Below are 19491 nucleotides of genomic sequence, written 5' to 3'. Positions count from 1 at the left end.
GTAAAAAAACTCGCAAGCAGAAGTTAAGCGAGAGGAGCATGCAAAAAAAGAACGTTTTTTAAAAAGTTTCATACGACCAGTGCACTGATTTACGCGAGGCAAATTATGTTCTCGCTCATAACTCATGAAAACAAGAGTCTCTGGTTTCAGTACAGCTCCTACTGCCGCTTAATTAGAGCTCACAAAATAAAAGTTCCGTAACTAATCTCTTATGCTTTCCTGAGAAAAGTTGAGCGTTTTGTAGCTTTCTTGTTTAACAGAGAAAATAAATACGCATAGGATAACTTAGCCACATCCAAAGGCGTTCTCAGTCACTACACTACGAACAAACCAAGAGAAATTATTGTGACAAAAGAAATATGCATGTGACACAAAGGAGAGGTAGAGAAGAGCGCCGGAGCGTATAGCATTATTAAAACAGAAATACTCAATATTAGAGTCATAATTTACGCTATCTATGACGAGACTAAAAAAAGAACTAAAGTAAAAGCAGGCGTCCAAAGGACAGACATCCCGAACTCTTTGTGTCGTTTAAAAATGTAAGAACAGCCCATTCCATAGTCAAGCGACATCGATGGCTGAACTCTGTTTCTTGAATAGGTAGGTGGATCTTTGGCGGCTGAGAAAATATGGCGGAAAGTGAAAAAAAGAAACTCCACTGCTCATACATTGCTGTATTATTGTCATTAAGTGTACATGCTGCTGTAACAAACCACACCCAAGAAATACGATGAAGTCTCCAGCATGCTAAAAGTGCCAGATATTTAGAGTGCTCCAGAGTAGGTCACGCTCGCGTTATTCGAACCCGCATATAGTTAAATAACCTTTCGAGAAGTTCAATCGCGACCCTAAATTTTGTTAGCGCAGACAGTGAGTGCTTCGCCCATCGGGCGAAACTGCCACACCTTAAGTGTTCGCTAAGCTGCAGCGTGAACCCCTAAATATTTCGCAACGTTTCTCTATTTTCCCAAGGCCCGTGCAGTAAATATCTTGGTTTTAAGAGGGAAGGTTTTTTGTCACTTTTCTCTAATGTAATCGAGAATAACGGTCATCACGCATAACCTTATTTCTGCTCATTTTACTGAGCACGCGATGATTTCAGCAACGACGCGACTCCATATTAAAGTAGACAAATTAATGTTAAGAGACTTTTCTTGTCTCATCTAAGGCCGCGTTAACTCTGCTTGCTCTTTTCTTCCTTTTCGTTTCTTCATTTTTTTGGTGCTGGAGACCCTGCGTTGTCTTCGTCTTCTCATGCAGTAATGACGAAGTCGTTTTTTTTTCTTCTCAGCTCCGCTAGCTCCACGTACCTCCTCTTGTTCTCCCTCATCACATATGCTTCATTTGGAGCGTTTCAATGTATCTTTTAGCCTAACTATTTTTTCTGTCTTTCATGAACCATCATAACAAAACTCCCCCTGCCCGCAGCGAAGCAGCCAAATTGACTTTCAGAAGTATTACTGAGATTGCATTCAGCTTGGGTCGGTCCCATTTGTAGGAGCCCTAATTGCGGAAATGCTAGCGTACTTATGTTTAGTTAGACGTTAAAAAAACCGGCCACCGCAACCTCCCTTAGAAGCCCACCGCGAAAAATTGGAATGTTAATCACCAACTCCAACAGTTAATTAATGTGTAAGGAGCCGAGGACTCTAGTATTTGGCCAACCTTTTACAGACAACCATTTTGCTTCAAACCTTATGTCCCGTATTTGGCTGACTCACTCAATCTGTTTACCAATATTTTATCCTTTACGTTGAATTCAGTTTGAAAGCACTAAGAGATGCTAGATATGATCGCTATGAGCGAAGAACAGGATCTTTTTTAATACGTAAGCATTTCTATGCTTACGCGACGAGGAAAACCATCCGTCTGTCCGCCCGTCACGTAAGACGATCGCGTCCGAGATAGCGCCTGCAGCAGCGAGCCAATTCACATTAGGGCTGCCTCTCGCTTCAACGCGAACTAAGCAGCGAGAACACAGTGCTCATGAAGCTATCAGCATTCGTCACACTCTGCCCCCATCACAGATCGCTTTCAATATAGGACATGCGGGGTCGCGCCATACGCAGCCAGCAGCCAGAGTAGCGGCTCTCCGATTCCTTGATCTACCGACGTCTTGAAACCCGATGCGCAAATCGATGTTTACTATAGCGCTCCATGCAAGAGCGCCGAAAGAGCCAGCCGATAACGACCCATTTTGCCTTCTCGTAGGCAGTCGGCTCGGGTGCACGCAGCAATCGCTCACAATCGCAAACACACTCAAGAAAAACAAAAATCTGCCGCAAAGAGCGCCACGAAAGGATGAAAACTTACTCCCCCGATACTCACCTTCGCCTTATCCCCCTGCTTTCCACAAGATTAAGCATGGCGAACAAGGCCACATAATTAAGGGGACGACCCACGAAGGAAGAACCATTTACGGTATGTACTCTTTTGTAGGAGGTCGTGCTTGCGTGATTCTATATGTGCACTGTAAGTGACTACTGTGATGAGACCCGTCACTATAGCCATAACACGATAGTGAGGAGGTAACAGCCTTCGATGCAGCACTAATTTAATTGTGAACCATCCCCTCTGCTTAGGCATTTCTTTCAAATGCGTAATCATTTTTATGCCTACGAAACGAGAAAACTTGTCCGCGCGTCTGTCACTCAAGGTGAATCGCTATAAAGAAGTAATGTACAAAGCAAAATAAACTCGAAAGGAAGAAAGTTGGCGGTGGTGAGGTGCGAACTTACGACCCCACGATCAGAATCCGAGTGTCTTACCCACAGGGCAATGTAGCCCCACTTGCAAAAGGTGAATATATCTGAAATATTTTAATGTGGTTTACCGGCGGTACAAAACAAATGTTAAAGAACAGTTTCTATGAAGGCTTTGTTGAAAGATTCGGTGCAATAAAAGCCATATCTAGGACCACATGTAGAGACGACTTGAAGCATTGTAGACATCGTGAAAATTCCAACTTTGCGAAAATTTTATGCCACACACGCCACATCCCCGATGCGTTTTGGTGGTCGCAGGATGCACCTTCCATTGTAGTTATCGACAGATTCATTACGATACGATGTTGGGCAGCCCTCCACATAACTGTACAGCACTCTACAGGAACTGAACGAAGAATGTCGAGATTCCAGCGCCAGTTCAACGCACACTAGACCACCTTGCTTGCACAGAAAAGTGGATCGAACGCAACAATGCAGTATGTGGAGGATTCTGCATGCGCCCTGACCTGACAACCGCTGCTTCGTGAGCCTAAAGAATGCATGAAGAAAGAAACCAGGTGCCTGCTACAATAAGTAAAAGCAAATGCTCCCAATACAATAGGAACTTACTTGTTCTCGCTTTTTACAAAGCTACGGCATTCCTGCAAAAGTATGGGCATCGCTATGGCCGCTTTTGACGTCACCAAATCGTGATACTTGGGAGCTAGGAGCTAGGGAGCTAGGGATCAGGTGCATGCTTTGTATATTATGAACTTTTGTTTTACTATCATTATTTATACTAAATATAGCGAATTGTTACTTTTGTTCGTGTTTCTTGAGATGCTTCCTTGAAACTTCACATAAAAATTCGCACAAATTGTCTGAGCAGTTATTACTGCGATACATAGATTCGAAAATCCACTGATCAGGCTGCAATCTTATGAATGGCAGTATAGGCTAAGACTACTATGCGTCCTCAAATAATACGTTCAAACATAAAAGCACCGTAAATACTACATTTCAAGCAGTGAATAAAGAGCATGCATCCAGTGCACAATAAACAGGCGTTTTCTTTTTCTCATTTCCCCCCATTGAAATGCAGCCGCCGCGGCCGGAATTTCATCTAGCGACCTCGTGGTTAGCAGCGCAATGACATAGCTATTGAGTCCCCACGGCGGACTGATCTAGGAGTGTTCACGAGCTAAACATATATTATGTCGCCCAATCGCACGCTCGGGCCAACAGTTCGGATCGTTTTTCTTTTTTATTTCAGCCATATATATGAAGAAAGGCCCAGGGTACTGCTGATCTCTGCAGGCGAAGAGTGGCTCGACGTACCGCTGGCGAGTAGCGTCTGGGAGCGAACTCACGTACTAGGACAAATTAATCGCAGCAGATGGCCGTGATAGCTATGACGCGAAGGGAAACGCCTGCCCACCAGCTCTTTGTACACTTATCGAACTCCACTTTGCACACGGCCCGTGACGTCACGTAGTCTACGAAAGGGATAAGTCCCCAGCACGACTTCTTTTTTAACATCGAATTCAAAGGACGACCAGAGCAGCCATCTTTTTTTTCATACATGTAATACCCATGCCTGGGTGAAACTCGCTCAAGTCCACGAAAAGGTGGGTTAGCGATAACAAGAAAAGGCTTCGGAAGCGAGCACACGCGCTAGTGCAGGCGAATCTGACCAAGACAAGACTGCCTTGCGGTTTTTGTTGCCTTGCAATGATCTTCAGTTCTAATGAATACATTGTTGCGCCAAAAAAGGAAAATGAAGACTTGGGAAGGAAGAGTACGGAACGACAGATTCAGCGCTGAACTTCAACTGATTCATTAGATCCCAACCAACTCGCCCAGCAACAAGTTCTACTCGATCTTCAGTTCCTTCGGGAATACCCTAAAGAAGGGCAGCTAGCGACCGGGAACTCGAATACAACGTGTGCTTCGTCGAATCTGATAGCTTGCGAAACGGAGACTGTCGAAGAAATGGCTATATGTCCCTCTTACGTCCCGCTCCCCGCCTTCTCAGCTTACCATGCGCCTCGTCTGCGGTATTGTCTCCGTCTGCTTTACTATGTGCTTCCATATTGGCGAGACACGAAATCGGGGCAGCGACAGTGCAGCTCGCAATTTTCGTCGCATGCTTTTGTTTCGGTCATTCGATACGTTGGCGTCGTATTTCCGGGAACCTTATTCAATGCCGGCTCTTTTGACACAGGTCCTGAGGGAGGCTCGATGTGCGCTCCAGAACTAGTCCTATATATATATATATATATATATATATATATATATATATATATATTTGTCTAGTTCAAAGCTGCCTCTTCAAAAGTTGCAGCGCAAAGAAGATTAAAACTGCGCAACAGAGGGGAATACCGGAAGGACGTACGCTTATGCTCGGTTGTTTTATGGCTTTCTTAAGACTAACGTAGAAATTTGGCCCACGAGTATGTTATTTGATTCAGTGGCAACGCTGTGTCCGCGGATGAAAAGAAGCGAATTATTTAAGCCACGAAACAGCTATTCACTTGTTTTGCGAACACTCCCGTTTTTACATCAAAGTAAGACTCCAGGAACACGGGAGTTGGAAATTCTATGCAAATTAAGGCTTCCTTCATTTTAACAAACATCAAGGATGCGGATACTGACGAAGGTGCACGTTCTGTTTCGCCATTAAGGAATTTTTTTTTAAGCTTGAGTTTTCTCACGTAGAAGGAACATTGTGTTAGCACCCTTAGCTGCTTGAAATGTGTGTGCACCTTAGTAAGTGAGGATGACCTCCAGTGCAAGCTCAACCTTGCACACTTAAACTTCCACAAGTGCACCGGCGCTTACAATGTAAACAGTGCTTGCGTATTGTTCTAAAGGAGTCGTCGTTTTATGTGACTATATAAAAGAATGGCACTGAGAATCTTACCCGGTGAAGGTTGAAACACTGCACTACACACCTGCTGCGGAAGACATCTTTCACCTCCTGGTCTTCGCAAATGTGAAGAAAACGCCTTCACTCATTCGCTTTTCCGCCAAGCCCTCGGTCCGGTCCTTGAGAGTTCGAAAAGCTGACATGGCCATCTCAGATGCCATGTGACTGTGACGGCGCAGAGGCGGGCAGGCGAGCAGGCAGGCAGTCAGGTAGATCCGGAATAAACTATAAAGAGCCTATTTGGCGAACTTGTGTCGTTTAAATTGATGCACGTACAGTTCTCCGATGGCGGTAGAAACAAGACCGGCCGGCGGTCGTCGACTCGAATGACAACCATTTGCGTTAGGCCGCTTTTATACATGAGCCATCCAATCTTCTAGATGCGGTCACGACGACGAGGTGAATTCTAGAACGTGCCACAGTCATCTGTTAGTGCGCCTAGAAACTGATAAATGAAGGGCCGGCCTTTCAGTGAAATACCACTACGTTCCAGAATCATACATGATCTGATATAGCGAGCGCGTTCTCGACCAACCGCAAAAACGCGATAACAAATCCGAATAGTGAGAGCGATTGCGGTTGCTATGGTAACATATTCTTGCTCTGCCACTCAACAAAATGCTGAAGTCACGCACGCATTCTTGGTCATTTTTGAAGCTATACTTGCTCTCGTGTGACCTTTCGCATTGCGTCTGTATACTTTGAAGTATATTGAAGTGCCGTTCAATAATTCTGCGTTTGTCGAATTATGTTTCCATTTGTGTGTCTCTAAAAATTAGGAAATTCATTCGCAGTAGCACGTCAAAAATTCTTTAGGTGTCTTATCTGGAACAGATGACTTCTTAGGATTCAGCCTTAAATGTAATGAACTTACACCTTCTACCCATATGACAATGTCACCACATTGCTCCCTGCCTGACACTTTCATTGATGGTTCACCTAGTTTTGAACTAAATAAAGACAAAAAAACTATTAAATGCTTCAGTGATTGATTTGGATTAACGACATGAAGTACCGTTTATTCGTATTCCATTTATTATTGGATTAGAGCCAGACAGATACCTGCAAAAGCTTTGATGAGCGCTGCTCATATAGCCTGCCAGTGTTGTAGAAAGGAAATGCATTTTGGCCTCCTTCAGTTCTTTTCGCATTTGTGCACCGAGAGTAGCAACTACGCTGTTATATTTGGGTTTCTTTTTACGAGCACGTTGGAAACGTCGTTTTAAATGGATGCTATCTCGAATAATCTATGGATTCTCTTTTCGAGACCACCTTTTTTTTTTCAGTGGTAGAAATTTCTTTATGCCTCACAGCTGAGACTAAATATTGGCACAGGTTCTCAACGCTATCTTCTTGTGGCATTGTATAAAATGCAGGCTCCAAGCATTCAATAACTGAAGTGTCATCAGCTGCGTTGCAATTGTAAATGTTTATCGCCTTCTATTTTGAGGCGTACTTCTTGTTAACATTAACTGTAGCAAGTACACTTTTCTGACCTGAAATGTCCTCGTGAATACCTATTCTATAATTAAAAGCTCCTCCAGACAAAAATGTTATATCCAACAGCGAATTAAAGTTCCCTTGAGTTCGAGTGGGTTTCTTGACCGTCTGAATGAGACCATACTTCGCCATAATCTCTAACATCAAGTCAGGGTGAAACCTTTCTATAGGCCTGGGAACTCGCGCGTCCCAATCAACACCGGGTAAATGAAAGTCTCCTACGAGTGTAATTTTGCTTCTATTGTTTGTAACACAACTTAATTCTTCATCAACCCTTTGGAGGTACTCGGCAGCGCTTGCTGGAGGTCTATAAATGACTTCGATGACTAATATCATAACAGTCATAACTAGTTTACACCATACGCTTTTGTGATCACTGATAAAAAGGAAGGGCTCGTCTTGCGATGTGGTCTTGATGAGTAATGCCCCACCTCCTCCTCTGTTGGCCCTGCCCCTGCGGAGCATATTATATGAGCTAGGAAACATTTCTTCACCCTGAATATTTTCGGGCTGCCACGTTTCTGTCACGGCAATTAAATGAGCATTGCGCAGTGTTGTTAAGCATGTGATTCGTTCTGCTTTATTTACAATACTTCGCGTATTCACATTTAGTTTTCTTAGTTGTTTTTTCATCGGTCATTCATGACCACCGCACGTGTTCGCACGGGAAGCGAACACGAGATTTAGTTAGCAGGTCCCAGACATAGGCAGTGTTATTGATAACCAGTTCATCGGGCACGAGCTTAACTTTCGCCCCCTCATCCTTATCGGCCCGAGCTGATTCCCAAAAAAGTTTTCTTTTCTGCAGAGTCGCCTGTGAATAAACGTCGGAAATACTTATGGTGGTACTTTTCAGTTTGTTGCATTTCTTAAAAATGGCTACTCGCTCGTTTAAATCATACAGCCTGTTTATAACCGGCCTGTTCCGCCCAACTCTCCTTTGCCCAAGTATGTGTAGTCTTTCTACTGACGTCACAGAGACGCCCAAGTGTTCGGAAAAAAATTTCTTTACCACTTTGGTTTCAATATCTCCTCTTTTTTCTTTCGCACCCTCTAATACGCCAAATACCATAACATTATTGCGTCTGGTTCTGTTTTCTATATCATGTAATTTCTGTTGCTGGATTTGAATAGCGCACTCGAGATAACAAACAGTACATTTCAAGTCTTAATAAATTAATGCACTGGTGGTTGATTGATTTTAGTTTGCTTTCAATATTTTTCAGCCATACTTCGATTTGAGTTTGCCTTCCTAAAATGAGTTGAAGTAGTTCTTCAGTGGTTGGCTCCGGATTACTTTCAATATCACCGCACAGCTAAAGCAAAATGCGACAGCACATGACAAGCCAACATTCAGACAACTTCACTGGGAGCGGTAGCACAATTAGGCAAAGACAATTTGAGCGCAGACTTGCCGTATAAGAACAGTAACGAACCTGCAACGCAAGCCAGGCATGCTTAGGCGACATGGTCACTGCGGTGCTGCCGCCCCCACTGAAGGCCTTCGGCTGCAGGGGAGGGTTTATATGCTCGTTGCCGGAAGATGACATTCCGCTGGCCGGAATTTTGCAGTTGTTCTCGATGTCATTACTTGCTTCATGAAAGGTTGGTGCGGGCAGGGCCGGAAATTTGTTGTTGGAAATCGTGCGGCAGAACTCGCAAAACAAGCCAGCCATGCTTTTCTTTATTGATATGATATAAGGAGATGGCGCGCAATTGAATGCGCCAGCTACTCATTAGCTCTTGAATAGGTCTAGCCTACAACATACCGGGTTCGAGATTACGCATAAAATAACCTTTTCCTACAAGCACAAGAACTTGTCAAGCAACGTTTTCACAGTAACAATATGACTTAAGAAGTGCGATGTACATACAATATACAAGTTAAATGACTCCACATTTCTGTAGAAAAAAGTCTCAAAAATACAAATTATACTGTAACTTAATAATAGTCTCTAGTCAGCGGGTGGTAATACATCACGTAAATGCATTGTCACATATAGTAACAACAGAACAGTCAACATAACATAATCCAGAAACACCTACATATATACAGCGACATTGAAGTGAAAGGAACATTAAAAGCGTCAATAACCGCCAACAATGCCACTGTCTTCAAGAAAAGTTTTTAGTACTTTTCAAACGCTCTTCTGTAAGGCCGTTGTTCGCCAAGGACCCAAAAGTTTCTTTAAACTAAAAGGTCTGCGGTCTAATACAATTAGGGTTCACTTAAGTCGGCGTCTTGATATGTCGTGATGGGGACAATCTAGAAGGAGGTGATGTATATCTTCATCTACAAATCCACAATCGCATTCGAAGGTTTTTGCACAGCCAGTTCGATGTAAGAAATGTTTTATGTAGGCAGTGCTTAGCCTTAATCGAGGAATAAGTGTTTCCATATTTCTATCTAATGATAATGAAAATTTGAATTCAATAAACAGATCAATATGATACAACTCCGAGCTCTTAGAATTCTGGTCAAACCACGTATTTCTACACATCTTGAAAGACGTTGTCCTTATAATGCAACGTAATTCATTCTTTGATATTGGGAGCGGAACCACATTATCTTCGAGGTGTGCTTGTCGTGCTGCTTCATCGGCAGCTTTGTTGCCAGTAATGTTACAATGCCCTGGTATTCACTGGAATGCTATTACATGATTCGCTTGGCTGGCCTTTGTGAGGTATTTAAGTATTTCGCATATTACGCTATCACTGACTGCTTTTCCTTTTGTGCTGCAGAGTGATGTTAGAGCCGCCTGTGAATCCCTGAAAATTACCCATTTTTGCGCATCTCTTACTGACGTTATAAATTTCATCGCACATAGGATTGCGAATAGTTCAGCCACTGTGGACGATGTCGCACGAGATAACTTAAATGATTCTTTTTTTTTTATTGAGATGCGGTATAATGAATGCTGAAGTTGAAGAGGTGGCTGTTCTGGAGCCATCTGTATAGACGCGTCTGCATCCTGAATACCGCATATATATCTGGCAAAGTGCTACATGTTTAGAAGCTTGAATGAACATGTCTCTTTAGATGACATGGTGTTAACAACCGTGTTAACAGCAGTGTTAAGATGACTTAGCGTGTGCCTCACCTGCTACAACTGGCCGCTTGCGAATTACGGGTAGAACATGAACAGCGACAAGGGTCCGAAGCCCTTCTATATTCTCATTCGCGTGACTGAACGACTTAATAAGACGCTGAAAATATTGGTGATAAATACATCGCCCGTGTTTCCACAATGTTAACATGGTGCATGAATGAAACGCTGTGGCGAGATGAAGTGAATCTTGCAGACATCACGTGAAGCAGAGACATTAGCATAAAATGAAAACAGAATCATAATGAAAATAAATCTTTGCAGCATTTTAGGCTCGTTGGAGGTCTACTGAAAATTTGCGCATGAGTTCTAAGAGAGTCAACAGCTGCGTGAGCCACTAGTCTATAGGGAAGCGTAGCAGGGGGCGGCAGAAGGTTGGGTGGGTGGATGAGATTAAGAAGTTTGCAGGGACGACATGGCCACACTTAGTACGTGACCTGGGTTGTTGGAGAATTATGGGAGAGGCCTTTGCCCTGCAGTGGGCGTAACTAGGCTGATGATGACGATATATGTATATGTCATGATATATGGTACGCGGGAGTGCGAAGCCTAAACATATGAAGACAGTGCGCCGTGCGGTGGCGAAGAGGACCATCATCATCATCGACACCAATTTGGCAGCGCCGGCAGTGGCGCCTCAAAAAGCGTGGCGCGAGAGTGTGGCCCGTGGCTCGTGGCGTGAGCAGTGCGCGAGATTCGGCGGTCGCCGAAAAGCAGCTTCCAATCCCCCATCGTGGGTAGGAGCCACACGTGCCACAGGCTACAACAACAACAACAACAGCTTCCTCGCTGGGCGTCTGGCCCATAGGAGCTATCGCCGACCACGCCAATACGCCACACCTGAAGCAACACTGTCGCCCGCTGGGAGGCTACCTCGCCCCGCTCTTCCGCTGGGCACTGGTCCAGGAGGGCTGGCGGTCCGGAACCAGGGCACTCGAGCGTTCGGGTGAGCGGCCACCGGGCTACCCCGCCAGCTGTGGACGCGACCCGGTGACTGCGGCCGGCTACCTGAGCGCCGCGAGGCGGTCCGACCCGGCCGTCCAACCCGGCCGTCCGACCCGGCCGACCGTCCCGGCCGTCCGACCCAGCTGTCCGACCCGGCCGTCCAACCCGGCTGTCCGACCCAGCCGACCGTCCCGGCCGTCCGACCCAGCTGTCCGACCCGGCCGTCCTACACTGTTGTCCGACCCCGCTGGCCGGCATCGGTTCAACGAGGTCTAAGACACGGCGACACAAGCTGCCGCCGGAACTGTAGGCCGATCGTAATCCACCGATACATATAGTGCATGTCGCCTATGAGGCATTTTGGGACATTGTGACGCGTGTGTGCCATTATCCGTGTTATGTATGTAAATACATGTCTGATGTGTGTTTTTGCTTTGGCGTGCTGCTTCTCCCTTTTTCTGGAGTGATCCGGCCCAATAACATCACAGTATATATATATACAAAAACCCGAAGCATTTCTTAAGCTGGACACTCTGCCGTCGACAGTAGACCTAAATATATAACACCAGTTTTACCCGCGTGATTTTATTGTTTCCCATTACAAACCGTTTTGTGCGCCCTTCTACAAATGAATATTCCTGGATCAACCATAAACGTAGTCGATTATTACCCATTTATTGACCTTGCCAGAAAACTCTTGAAAATAGTATTTTCTTTCTCCTTCTTTTCCTGCCACACGTATATAGAGGAAACATGTAATCGAAGTAGGGACGAGATGCATGGCTATTGGTGTGGTTGCACTGGTGACACCAGCGGTTAAGTCAGACAGTGTGCCTGACTAACAAGAATGTCGACGAAAGCTGGGCGCCACGGGCGTTAGGCCAATACCTTCACGTCGTATTCGAATCCGCCGGCTTCTCTGACAGCTTGCGCCAGCGGTAAGCGTCCAGTCTAGCAGCCCGACGCGGTTCAGGAAAAGTGGAGAGGCCATAAGTTCAGTCGCTTTTAGTTACATGACGTCCCTACTACTCTTGCAAGACGTCCAGGTGGTTCCTTACTGCTTGCCTTTTTTTTACTTTTCAAAGTTTGCTCATGCTCTAGGTTTGCGAATCCATAGCGCAATATGTTACTTGTGTCACCGGAAGCCACGCCAAGCACGCCTCCCTTTTTCTGCAGAAATAGATTTCTTCTGTACCTCCATCTTCTGTACCTAAGCCAATGTGACAATCTGACAACCCGAGTCCTTGACATAGCACATTCTGTATGTCCACCTCGTCGACTGATATACAGCGTTATGTGTAAATAGAGGCGCGCAAAAATATAATCCAATTTTCGATTAGGTATTAACTCGGATCTAATATAGACAACTTACATAATGCGTCGACATTTTTTGACAAGCAATCACACAACACGTAACCACTCGCGCCCGCAAGCTAAGCCCCGATTACGAAAGTGTGAATGTGGTCAAAACGACTTCATTTGCTTTGCTAAACAGCGTTAGAGTAAGGTGACACAGCGCCTTACCCTTAGTTCCCTAAGGTACATTTGAACAGAAGAACACTTGACGAATGAATACTTCTTTTTAAAAACGATGTTAAACGAAGCTTCTTTCAGCAACAGCACACTAGACTATCGCAATGCAGCCTCTTTCAAATACTTAGTAGTCAGTATTATGCACACATTGAAATGGCATCAACACATGATAATATATTTCAATATTATATAATATATACATGATAATATATTCCAATAAAACAAAGAAGCATTTTCTATCTGTAGAAACATTAACAGTCTAAGTTATCTAAGTTATCTGGCGTCTGAAAGTCTGAAATTTACATATTAAGAGGGTTTGTTAAAAAGAAACGAAATTACGGGGCATCTCTGGGAATTAGGAAGACACGTTTCTCCATCTAGAAGTTTCATGAACTTAAACCTACTCAAGTAGGAGCGGTGGGTAAAAAGAAATTAAATTACAGCTAGACAGGATTAACTAGACAGACCGTAACGATTACGGGATTACTTGTACCACAGTCTTCTTCTCGCGCTGCTTAACTCTAAAGTAAAACAGCAATTACACATTCTGACCACTGGGAGCAATTAGTACACATTCTAAGAAAGAACGGAAAGAACTTCCTAGTAAATCAGATACCTTTCTTTTTTTCTTCTTTTTCTTTCTTTTTTTTGCGTCTTTATTACATTGCTACGGGCTGGCTTTAGGTTGGCGCCTTCGTAATTTACTAGTAAGTTGGTAGTCTTACAAAAACGCTAGTCATAGAAACAACGGACAGTCGAAGACTCTGGTTGAACATTAATGCATGTAAAAAGAATATTAAACGCGCAAAACGTGAAACCAAGAAGTTCTGTTAGAAAACATTGCTAGCTTAGTGAAGACGTAATTAAATGAGTTATTCTGCGGACTTCACGGGGACCTGGGGATGGAGGCAAGGTTCGTGCTGCCTTGCTTTATTCGATTACGAGCAGGAAATTACGGCTAGCAAATCCCATTGCGCATTCAGTGTGCCCTTCCCTAAGCACTGTGCCTGCCGTGGTGCAGTCGTTGCTGAAGGCGGGGTTAACCATGCAGTTTGCGGCGGCATTCGATTTGCCTGTGCAGATGCCGCTTTTTTGGCTCACGAGGAATTGCCATTATCTGTCCACCATTGCAATCACTCTCAGAAACGTAAGCAGAGCGCGAGACATGTTTGCGCACTATTCGCTCTCCTTAACGGAAAACTATAGTTTTGCACACGTGAGAGGAAACCTAACTTTCGCTTTGCTCTTTTACCTTTCAGCCGAAGCACATCTTTATATATATATATATATATATATATATATATATACTCACCTTCCTCCGTCCGTTGTTTTAGTTGGCCCCTTCGTTGTAATCATAATAAAGATCAGTGATCCAAGGCGAAGTGAGAGCTGTTAACCCGGCTGAGCCCGGTTGGCTACCCTGGGCTGAGGAAGGAGAGAAATGGGGCAGGAGCGATGATAATGAGAAGAGAAAGGAAAGGCGAAAACCACAAAGCTCGCGCGCTCTCATACATACTGCAACATTCATCGTTCATGTCATAAGCAGTCACGTAGCCTGGCGGATCACCAATAGCACCAAGGCACGTGCTAGAAGTCAATAAGAAACGTAGTGCAGGAAGTGCGCATGTGACAACTGAAATCACCGATATCATTAAACCGGCTAATCGAACGTTACCATTGTGAGTCCCCTAAAGCAGTGTATAGCTTGTAGACATTCCCCTATGCCTAGGAACGGTGCATGACCGTGTTTGGTTCCGGGTGACTTACTCCGAGCTGGAGCAAGTTTATTTTTTGTTTGTTACTGCGCTTGTTTAGATTACAACGTAGAGGTCCACACACTTCAGCGTCGGAAAATGTCACTGTATAAGAAGTTTGAACTTACTCATGACAAGTCGACGACTAATGACAAAATGAGCTTTCGTTTTGATACCTGCACAGTGTTCCTAATGTGCACATTAAATGCAAACAGACGCAGAGATAGCTTGCAGTCGGAGACTTTCGCCATGGAGTTCGAAGGCACACTTTCTCTGTTTGAGACTAGTTGATCATGATGCCGATAAACGCTCATGTCAGATGTCCTCGGGAAAATGCGTGGTAGCGGCGTATATCCGTCTGTACGGGCGTAGGCTAATGTAGTTTCTAATCGCCTGTTTCTAAGATCCTGTTTTTAATTCAAAAAGTTATCGCACGATTTCAACACCACATCTTTCTGGGAAGCCTCCCCAGTTTACTTCTCACATAAATTGTCTCGCGCTCCAGCACAGTACCAAACTAAGCAGAGGATGACATTACTTTATTTTGTAATGTAGAATTGAGCTCGATCCTCAATTCAGGAATGCGTTCCCATATCTCCTCTCTATTAATCAATAGATACCTTGTATATTTTGGAAGACAGATGCCATGGAGAACGTCAGGTGAATTCGGCATGAACGCAAGAAACTTATTAAGACCCCGTAATAGTTGCCGTTTTGTGTACGCAGCGCCAAAGCTGAACAAAAATACAATATGGAGTCCCACGTGTGTAAGCATTCGTATTATATTGTTCAGCAAGCTGCAAACTTTACACGTAGTGTCATTTTGCGTAAGCTCTCCCAAACATCTACCGCAGCCGTAAGCGAGCCCATTACCGCGACTTAGCTTCAAGCACTTCTCTTGCAGTTTCCGCTAATGTAGCAATGTATTCTTGTTTAATGAAACATGGGTCCAGACGAAAGTCGGGAAAAAATCAACCTCGACCTTCGTCTCAAGATAGTATACTAAAGGCTACGGAGGCCTGTTAAATACCGTGCGCTCTTTTTTTTTCGTTGTTTTCGGTCAGATGGCTTCCTAGGTGTCTTTTCAACCACAATGTCTCTCACGCATCATTTAACATCGTTAGGACATTGAGGTACCCGTAGAAGTTAACAATACTGCGATTTTGGAGAACCTAAGAATAACATAGTGCAGTCGTGCACTTTAGTTGGCCATGGTGGCAACTCGGCATCTAATAACAATCCGGTACGTTGGACGTTGCATGGCGGCCTTCAGCGTTTCTTCTCTCTTTGTGCGGCCTCTCATGGCCATCCTTATTTTGACCCACTAAGCCTTGCACAAGAATACGCTTTCCCGAACTTGACAAACAAGATTTAGGAGAAAAAGAAAGCGAAAGCCACTCTTGCGGACTTCATCAGTGAGGTTTGTTTACCAACTATTACCCTTGGGGTTCTTCCGTCCACGTTATTTTCCCAGGACAGTGGCCCGAAGAAAGGATTACGCTGAGGCCAAAACACGAGACTCTTCCGAACGTCCGTGTGGGATTTTGTCAGCTTTATTCGCCGACGGACAATGATGTCCAAGAACGAGTAGTGAAAAGCTTTGTGCTGGGAAAGCTGCACCAGTGTATGGCGGAGGAGCAAAAATAGAGAGAAAAGCAAAAAAAATGAAAAAAACGAGACAGAAAGTAAATATATACATATATAGAGTGTTGTTGTTGTTGTTGTTGTTGTTGTTGTTGTTGTTGTTGTTGTTGTTGTTGTTGTTGTTGTTGTTGTTGTTGTTGTTGTTGTTGTTGTTGTTGTTGTTGTTGTTGTTGTTGTTGTTGTTGTTGTTGTTGTTGTTGTTGTTGTTGTTGTTGTTGTTGTTGTTGTTGTTTATGGAGCTAGCAGACACGGGAACACGGCAGGAAGTATTTATGCATGATAGTCTTTGCGTTCATTAGACTGTTAGAACTTCGATGGAATTCGGCTTTTCGTGTTTTTTTGTTGCAAATTCTTATACTGATATGCCCGTCATAAAAATTTAAATTTCCCGTAGTTGCTTTTACCTTTCACGATTACTGCCACCAGCAATGGTGAAATGCCGTTTCACGACCAGTTATGCAATAACACCGTCTCTCGAGGCGACAGACATCCACAAAAAAAAAAGCTGCTTGTTGTTTGCTTCTTTTGGGTTCTTAAGGGTCTCCTTTATCTCTTCAGTAATTGCACTACGTAGTTTATATTTCACCCCAAGCTTATATTTCGAAAAAAGCTGTAAACTACTGATAATTGCAGTAACCTTCCGTTCTGTAAGGAAGTGTGAAAATTACCGTCATTTCTCTACAACCGTTATGCACTGAAAGCTCTGTACCCCTTACTTCACCTATCGCGCATGTTAAAATGTATGTTGCCCCCCTTTTTTAGCTAGATTCAGCCACTTAATGACTGGTAGCGTTGGTTACATCCCCTGCTCATTACATATAAAAAAAGAAAACATGGACGAACAGTTTGGTCCAGCGATACGGACGGCGCTTCGAGCCTATAAAAGCTTCTGCAACAATCTATCGCACAGTGTCCTTTTGTTCTAAAGAATACAAGAAAATGAGATGATGGATATTGAAGACGGAAGTAAACATTTTATAGAAAAAAAAACTTCTTCGGCCAGAGCCCAGTCGATACTATGAAGGCTCCGCACGGGTCATTACTCAACGCGGTGGCGCTGCAAAAGTGGTTTTTGAAAGTCGTGCTTGACCCGGAAGCACAATTTTTTTTATCTCCCTATGAAGCATAGTTGCGGAGGGAATATCAGATTCTTTCAGAAAAAAAATAATAATCTTATACCTTCTTGAAGCAAGTTGTGCTCAACGTTGTTGACTGTTGAACCTTCCTCCCTTCCCCCACCTTTTCACTGTTTGCCTGGATACCGGGTAGGTTTCGTCGAGTTAGTTGTCTCACGCATGAGGAAGAAAAAGAGGCAGCGTTCGCACGGCTTTTTGTCAATGTCTGACACAAGCAGCATTACGGTAAGCGCTAAGGAAAGTACACAATTTTTCTTTGAGAAGTTGGCCTTGCTTCCTTCGTAGGCCACCCTAAACTCGATAACCACGTCATCCTACGATCCTCGGTTTAATTCTCTTTCTTTTCTTTTTTGGCTTCACCAAAATGTTATCTTTGTCATCTTGTTTTCTCTTCGCTTCCTTACGCTCCACTGCATCGCTTGTCCTCCGGACGAAGAAGGATGCATAATACTGCCTTTCTTTCGCCCACTACAACGTTCGCTTCTTTTTTTGTTCTTAACTTACTTTTCCTTTGCTGTTTCTCACTTATTTTTTCTTATAATAAGCACTAAGCACTATACATGCTGTCCCGACGGACATATCTGCCAGCAGCCGACCCACTGTCTAAAGGAGAGGAAGTCATCTTCCATCAACTACAAATACGTTCCCACATCCCACGAGTCTACACTCCATCCACTCCACATTCCACACCCCCCTGGGGCAGACACAGCGGGCAACCCGCTACACGGTATCATACGCTCTGGAAATGCCAGGATAACTCAGATCTTAATCCAATACCCGGTCCAACCAACGAGCAGTGGGAAAGTGAACTTGCCAACTGTAGCACGAATTACCAGCTGTGGTCGACAGAAAGGGCGAAGACGGCGGATAGATCCGATCGAGTCCTAAACTAGGGGCCCCCGCGCACCCAGCCAGCCAGCTATTTTTCCAAGTAATAAAGTTTTTTTTTCTTTTTTCTTCTCCTCCTACTGCAAAAACATTTAAGTTTTAACTCTGTTCAGTCGCTCTTGTTGATCCCAATCTCTTGTTTTCTTTCCCAAGAACGCGCTATTCTCTGCCGCGGCGTGCCGTACTTCGCTGATGTTGGTAGCGATGACGCACCCAAAAACACATGACCCTGTTGGCCGTCTGCCTTGAATGCTCCCCCACCACCTCTCTTCCTCGATCGTCGGTATTTGATCAGTTAGAAGGCCCGCCCGAGCAGTCAGGATATCAATCGAAATTAAGCAACTTATGGCAATCGCGCACGGTCCTGCAAGAAAACGGGCGAGGGTCTCCATCACCGTCGCTCTTTCATTGATGCGGGTTTGTTCGGAGGACATAGTGAACTTTGTTGGGGTTGGTTTAACGCAACAAATTAATTTTCGTCGTAGGGTTCTGAGAAAGCTGAAGAAACAAAGTGCTGTATTTTTCAAGCAGTAAACTTTCATACGGCACGGCTTCCATAAAGAAACTAGGACAATGGAGAACCATGAAGTTTAGTCTTTTGTTATTCTTATTATACAAAAGACTAGCGCAAAAAGCAGGGACAAAGACAAAGAGGAGGACAGGACGAGCGCTAAGCGCTCGTCCTATCATCCTCTTTGTCTTTGTCCCTGCTTTTTGCGCTAGTCTTTCGAATAATAATGACACACCAACTAGCCCAGCTTTCTGCCTAGATCGTTAGTCTTTTGGTTCATTCAGTTTAGGCGCTTTCGCGTACCTTGGTTTAGACAGAGAAAAACAATTCTCGTACACTCGCGTGCACGCGATGTTGATGATGGTTAAGCATTCTTAGATCATTATGCTCTGGCAAGTAGTTATTCTCGTGAGGTTAATTAGGATATTGTTCTACTTAATCATCTGCTTGAACGTTCCTGCTTCACAGTGCATGTGCACTGGCTAAAAGACGAGTGCAGCCGTATACACATCGCCCTTCACCGAGTCTAAATGGTGTAGCTCCAATCTGACTCTTAGTTTTCAGCGCTAATAAGGCATAAACATGAAAGTTTATCCTTCGTATTTCTCGCTCCTGCTTGCTCTTATTTCTTGCTCATTCAAGCGAAATCAATCCTACGCCAACTGACCTAGATGCCCTCCATGAAGCAGCCAAATTGTGTGGGTTCAGTATTGACTGCGTAGGACACGTCTGTCACATCCATTGACAAACGGCAAAAAGAAGAAACTCCAGCGTGTAAATCCGCATTTCTGGACCAATGATGAGTGAAGAGCAGTGAAGAGCAGAAAAGATGCATAATG

General features: G+C 44.2%; 1 long non-coding RNA gene across 3 annotated transcripts in view; it reads right to left on the bottom strand.

Moving 5' to 3' along the window:
* LOC135904602 (uncharacterized) overlaps window positions 1–19491 on the bottom strand; it is a 250725-nt gene that overhangs the window by 186759 nt on the left and 44475 nt on the right. For all 3 annotated transcript variants that reach the window (XR_010565168.1, XR_011514301.1, XR_010565167.2), the window contains exon 3: window positions 14032–14144. This is a non-coding gene — a long non-coding RNA (uncharacterized lncRNA). The remainder of the gene's footprint in view (window positions 1–14031; window positions 14145–19491) is intronic.

Source organism: Dermacentor albipictus, chromosome 4, assembly GCF_038994185.2.
Source record: "Dermacentor albipictus isolate Rhodes 1998 colony chromosome 4, USDA_Dalb.pri_finalv2, whole genome shotgun sequence".
NCBI classification, from domain to species: Eukaryota; Metazoa; Arthropoda; class Arachnida; order Ixodida; family Ixodidae; genus Dermacentor; species Dermacentor albipictus.
The sequence above is the reverse complement of the archived record's forward strand: the minus strand, read 5'-3'. Positions and strand labels throughout refer to the sequence as shown.